Raw genomic sequence first — 6,000 nt, forward strand, 5'->3', positions numbered from 1 at the left:
CCAAAGAGTACAATCCATCCATTATCCGTATTGTCTTATCCACGGAGGGAGAAAAGCATATTAGCAGAAAGCATAGAGCAGCAACATGCAGTGGAAAGTTCAATGTGATGCACCAATGAAGCAACTGAGGACAACCTAAAGTAGACGTCTTGGTTGAGGAAAACAAAACGGATCCCAAAATATGGAGAAACATAGTAGAAAGCTTGTGACATCGACAGCAGCGAGTCGATTGTGTGGATAATCCTCACAAGAAGAAGGTCTGACACTGAACATACCAAACTGTGGGGAGAAAAGAATAGTCTATGATCCAGTATTTCAAATTGTAATATTTGGTTAAAATGAATGATTTTTGTGTGATTTTTGTTTGTCCTGTCCCCTTTGTGTCATTTCTGTAAAGTTTGTGTATAAAAAAAAAAAAAACCTTTTCATCTCATTTACATTCTTCAGGTCTGTGTACAAAATAAAACCAGTTACACTGAATGAATCCTATCCTGTCTGTATTTACTTTATAATCGTCTTTTTTTTTTACCGTTGAACATAGCTAGCTCCTGCTAACTTGTGCCAACTACTCAACAGCTAATAGGCTACTGCTAGCATAAGCGAACGAGTTAACTTTGAGTCAAAGTTGTAGTTGGGACTGGGAAAGTGGATGCAACTCCAACTAATCCCCAGTTACGACTAAGAAGGCCGACTTTGCGTTTCAATATGGCCGCTCCTCACATCAACAGTAGTAAAATGTGGTGGAAATAGGCTTATTTTAATTTCTCCAGTGGGACATGATTACTCCAATGTAAAATAACTCATCACAAATGTCTGGTGGCTGCTGTTGCTTCCAGCGGTGGCACAGCTAGTCGTTAGGTTTAGGCAGCAATTTTTTTTTCCATACGTTGGTTTGGACTACTTTTTCTCATTCAATGAAACCATTTTAAAAAAAATTAATAACTTAGATTATATACAAATGTTTGTTAATGTGATATTTGAAAATGAGAGAGAAAAAAAAAACAGAAAACTTTGTGAAAGGGGAAATTACTTTTTACAGCATTTTAAACTGTGTTGTAGATATCAGATTTTTTTTCCACATTTTCGCCTGAATCAGTGTTCTGGATTTGTGAATGCTCACACTAGTCCCATCTCTGGCCTCTGCTGGAGACTGTCATCAGTGCACTTTAATTCCAGCTGGGGGAAAAAAAAGCCTAGTCATGTTGTTGACTGATTGATTCAGTAATGATAGCACATAAAAGACAAAACAGACAGCTACCAATAGGCTTAAAGCGTCATTTTAAATGATGTGGGATTCACAAAAATATGATTTTCTTGCTTAATTTGTTGGCTGAAGCACCGCCGCTAATGGCTGAACACCAGAATTTCTACTGCCACCGTAATTAAAGCATTTCAAATAAACACCCAGTGCTATTGCTCCGTGAATGTCCTCCAAATTAAAATGCAAGCCACCACGAAACAGGCGGCTCTGCTCAAATGTGGGCCACCAACAACCTTTGGACTTCACCACTACTCCTGTTAATAGCTCAAGCTGATGGATCATTTAAGAGGCAGCCAAAGCAGACAGATGGGTAATGGATTGCATGGCAAATCATTGCGGGGATCGATGGAAGACATGCATCAATACATGGATAGAGAGCTGCTGAAACAGACACCAGGGCTAATGTGGAACAGCATAGAACATTATTGTGTTGTGCACACGGCGCAGGAGGCTAATACAAGCTGGTCCTCGCTGATAAGGTGTCCTTTTAAATAATGCAGATGACAAACGGACTTTGATAAGCTGAACTTAAAGGTGTAGTCCAGGATTTAAAAAAAAAAGTGAGGCTCTGTTAGAAGGTTATAAACCTTTCATTTCTTACCAACAGACTCCTGGAGTCCCCATTTAGTAGTTAAAAGAAAAAAGAATAAGCTGATCGTCTAATTCTTCTGACGCGTTAAACGGCAGCAGTTTCAAATAAGTTTTGTTTTGCAAGTCATTTTACAAACCTTTGTGCAATTTTCACGTTTGCATCCACAGTAATTTACAAAATGAGTGATTATTTCCACTGAAAATGGAAGGGAAAACAGGGAGTGTCTCAATAACGATCTTCCTGTGTGAAACGCATACCGAGAACTGAACGATAAAAAGCATTTCTGGTCAGAGTCTGATACAAAGTGAGACGGAAGAAAATAAAATTCACTAAAATAATTATAAAATTAAGCCAATTTACCACTCTAAATATAATTTGGTCAAATCCCAGAACTCAGGATTAATTTATTGCTTCCTCCATTAACTGTGTTTTTTTGGGGGGGGAGCGTTCGTTTTTCAGAAGCGAGCTAGTGGCATTAAATTGCAGTGATTGATTTTGATTAGTTTTCAGTTTTATTAGTTTCATTAGATTTATAGTTTTGTTTTTGGAATTGGGGTTTTATTATGCAGTAGCAAGAAGCCCCAATGGACGTCGTTTATTCCTGGATGCTCAGCCTTCCCCGCAAACCGTGAGAGAATCGTGGCCCATTTTAGGTTTAGTCAATTAAAAATCTAAATCCTCGTGTTACTTTATCTGCTATCCATGATTATGGATAAATGAATATTTAATATTTAGTTAAACCGTGTTACGTTTCAACCGAAATCAAATTTGGAAAGTACAGGATCTGTGACTATAATGGGCATAAATACATACTGATATGTATAGAGACAGTTTGAGAAAAGGAAAAAGGAGTGAAGAAAACACAAAATATAATCAATAATATACGGCCGTCATAAAGAGGCCATTGATTGTAATGTTTCTTACTTATCTGGTTAAGTATTTGGTCTTCCTCCTGTCAAGTCACTGCAACTCAGGGGACTTGATGCCCTTTAAAACGCTTGGAAATCAGATAAATTATAAACAAGCAAAACAGAAATGCAACACAAAGATGCCATGAGAGTAAAACTCAAGAGCATACATGGAACCAGCATGGCACAGGGAGATACGAAAAAAACGAGCACACAGCGCACAGAAACAAACTGTTTTAATAAACGTCTGAACATGTGCTGCAGTAGGAAGAAACATGAAGGACACAGTATGAATCAGGACCTTGTTGCAGACCTGGCTGCTGCAGTACAAACAGAGCATGCAGCACAGTCAAGATGGCAACATGAATCATGGTTTAAAAAGCCATGAAATAATGATATAATAATAATGAGCAACAAAACTGCTGAGTAATGAGTAATTACACCTACTGGTCACAAAACATACAAAAAACACGGCAAAAGATTTACGTTTTTCCCCTAGAAGTTTTGATCCAGCTGAGCTAGCCGCAAACTTCTCCTTTCCCTTCCCTCTCAGCTTGCAAAACACCAATATCATTTTATTTTGGCAGATTGTGAAAATGTCAATGTTTTTGCACAACCAGAGAGATTTTGACCAAATTAATTTATCATTATTTGTTGGGCATAAGATGACAGACTTCAGCTGATAACTGGTGTGCCTATTCATTTATATTGTCTATGCTGCCGGCGGCACCCAGTTTGATGGTGTGACGCAGAAACATTTATGAGACATGCAAGTTGAAGTTGGGGTAACGTTGGTGTAAAACCACTGGCCAGAACCAAAGAAAACACTGATTCAAGTTGGCATATATATATTTTTAATTCGGTGCAAGTATATTAAAAAGTTACTTTATATAATTCATGGAGGTTTTAGCTTTAAATCAAAATGGTTTCTGGTTTCCCTCGAACCAGCTGCTAGCTTCAGCCTCAGTGATCAAATAATCTGGGTAGAAGTATTGGATTGCCTTCTTCCAGCCTTTTAACAGAAATTCACTTCAAAAATCCTGAAATATCCCTTCATGTTTATCTGCTGAGCCATCAGTTCATTTTGTGCCCACTGATGACAGTCACACACACATACACAGACACACTTAAGGACATTTACCACAACCATGTGACACTCTAAGACAAAGTGTCAAAGAAAACTAATAAAAGGACATCTGTCTTTTTGGTACAAAACACAAAGTCTCAGAAATCCTTTCTCTGGTCGTACAAACGCCGGGAGGAACTGGAAGTATTTATTTTCGTCTGATAAACAACCGATATCGTCACAGAGGTTACAAAGTAATGCTGAGCCAATGTGAAAAAGGGGCATGCGCTGGTGTGGGGGAGCAGCCCGCCCAAGGGTTGAACTCGTCTTGGCCTCAGGTGGTCCTGTGACTAGGCCCTGAGTCACCTCTGCAGCACCGGACGTTTTGGACTTGTGGTTTCAACATCCACCACCAGCAGTGACTGATAATTGCCTCCAACAGTGGTACAAAAAAAAAAGTGATGTGAAAAAAGAAAAAAAAAAAAGTAGGACTTCTAAAGTATCTGGGTGGCAAATACAGCATAGCAGTTTCTCATGGCCTCTTGTCATAAATCTGGGGTGAATGGCTGGTTTCACGGTGGGTGCTGAGGAGCAGCTGTACTCCTCTAAAAATAGCTGCAAGGCTGCCGCTGCTGCTGCGGGACCCGGTGTGTTGAAGCTCAACATTGCAGATTAGCACAAAGAGCCCGACAACAACACTTTCCACCTGCATTAGCCCGAGCGCGCGGCCTCGCGCATCAGCATTACAACACAGGAAGTGACTTGAGTGTGTTGTGCAAACCGAACGTCCGCGCGCGTGTCACTGCGTCTGATTCACTCACCCAAACAACGGCCAGATCCTGACCGCACATTGCAGACGCAGTTTGTTTCCGACGGGGATGAACGGCCGTTATCGCCGCAAGTGGCCCGAGGCAGGACGCTCCCTCCCCCGGTGCAGTGACAACCGCCAGGCCGCTATGATGCAAAACAAACTTCCCGCACCCCCCTCCTCACCGAGGTGGTCCGGCTAACATGGAGTCATTATGACAAAGCGCGGCTAAACCGAGTGGAGCTCAGCACATTTTATCACTGTTTTCTTTTTAGTCAGACTCTTTCTGCAAATTAAGGAACAGACTGAAATCCCAACATTCAGCCCATTCGGGTTGATAAAATGCCCCTGTGCACGCACATCGGTTTGTGTGCGTAGCATGTGGGCGCGCACACCTGTTTGGGCGTATTTTAGGGTCAATGTAATTGCTTAACAGAAGCTGGCGGTGTTTAGATTTGCCGAACAGCTCCGGTGGGAGTCACTATGGCTCACAATCTGACTAATGAAGGCCAAGTAATCAGGCCTCAAACTCATCAGCCATGTTAGCTGTAATTAAAAGGTTTATGTTTGGTGTCAGGAGAGCCATTCGAGTCCATTCAGGCCGTTTCAGGAATCTGGTATTTGCCTAAATCAGAAACTTTGACGTCCTGGATGATTATTGTTTGAAACTCGACTGTGGCAACACAAACAGAGCAACACACTTGTAATGTAAGGTTTTGCGAATGCATTCACCCCCATCAAACCTCTAGGCACGTAGCAACCACAAACTTGATTGCTTTTTATTAGGATTTTATGTGCTAGACCAACACAAAATATGCAAGAAAACCCGTTTTAGGTTGCAGACAACTAAAAGCCATGAAGGTGGAGGTTCACCTTCCAGCTGGACACCAATCTTTAAACATGCAGTCAGAGCTGCAGTGGAGCAGCTAATCTTAGACAATACTTTGAAAAGAATCTTCACAAACTCTTTCCACCCAATCATACTGAGCTGGAACTAAATTTTAGTTTGTAAATGTGGAAGACTGGTTGGTGTACACCAAAAGTCTGAAAGCTGTAGTTGTAGTGAAAGGTGTTAATACAAAGTATTGTCTCAAGCAGCTGAATACAAATGCTCACCACACTTTTTTAGATTGTAATTTGTAAGAATTTTGAGAACCACATGTCATTTTCCTTCCATATTACAATTGAGCAATACCTTGTGCTGGCCTATAACATAAAATCCCAATGAAATGCATTAAAGTTTATTGCTATACTTATACTTAATACTTTTTGCTAGTGGATAGTGATTGAATCAACAAAAACAAGCATGATAATTGATAAAAATGTAGTAATCAGCTCTTGGTCGTGCAGGACCCTGAAGGCCTC

The 6,000-nt window shown here is 40.6% G+C and overlaps 1 protein-coding gene across 1 annotated transcript in view; it reads right to left on the reverse strand.

Moving 5' to 3' along the window:
* Nucleotides 1–5,026, reverse strand: part of LOC103147354 (DEP domain-containing mTOR-interacting protein) — a 54,065-nt gene extending 49,039 nt beyond the window's left edge. The window contains exon 1 of the mRNA XM_007565649.2: nt 4,649–5,026. The gene's annotated coding sequence lies outside the window, so the exon portion shown is untranslated. The remainder of the gene's footprint in view (nt 1–4,648) is intronic.
* Between the last annotated feature and the right edge of the window lie 974 nt (nt 5,027–6,000).

Source organism: Poecilia formosa, unplaced genomic scaffold, assembly GCF_000485575.1.
Source record: "Poecilia formosa unplaced genomic scaffold, Poecilia_formosa-5.1.2 Scaffold181, whole genome shotgun sequence".
Lineage (NCBI taxonomy): Eukaryota > Metazoa > Chordata > Actinopteri > Cyprinodontiformes > Poeciliidae > Poecilia > Poecilia formosa.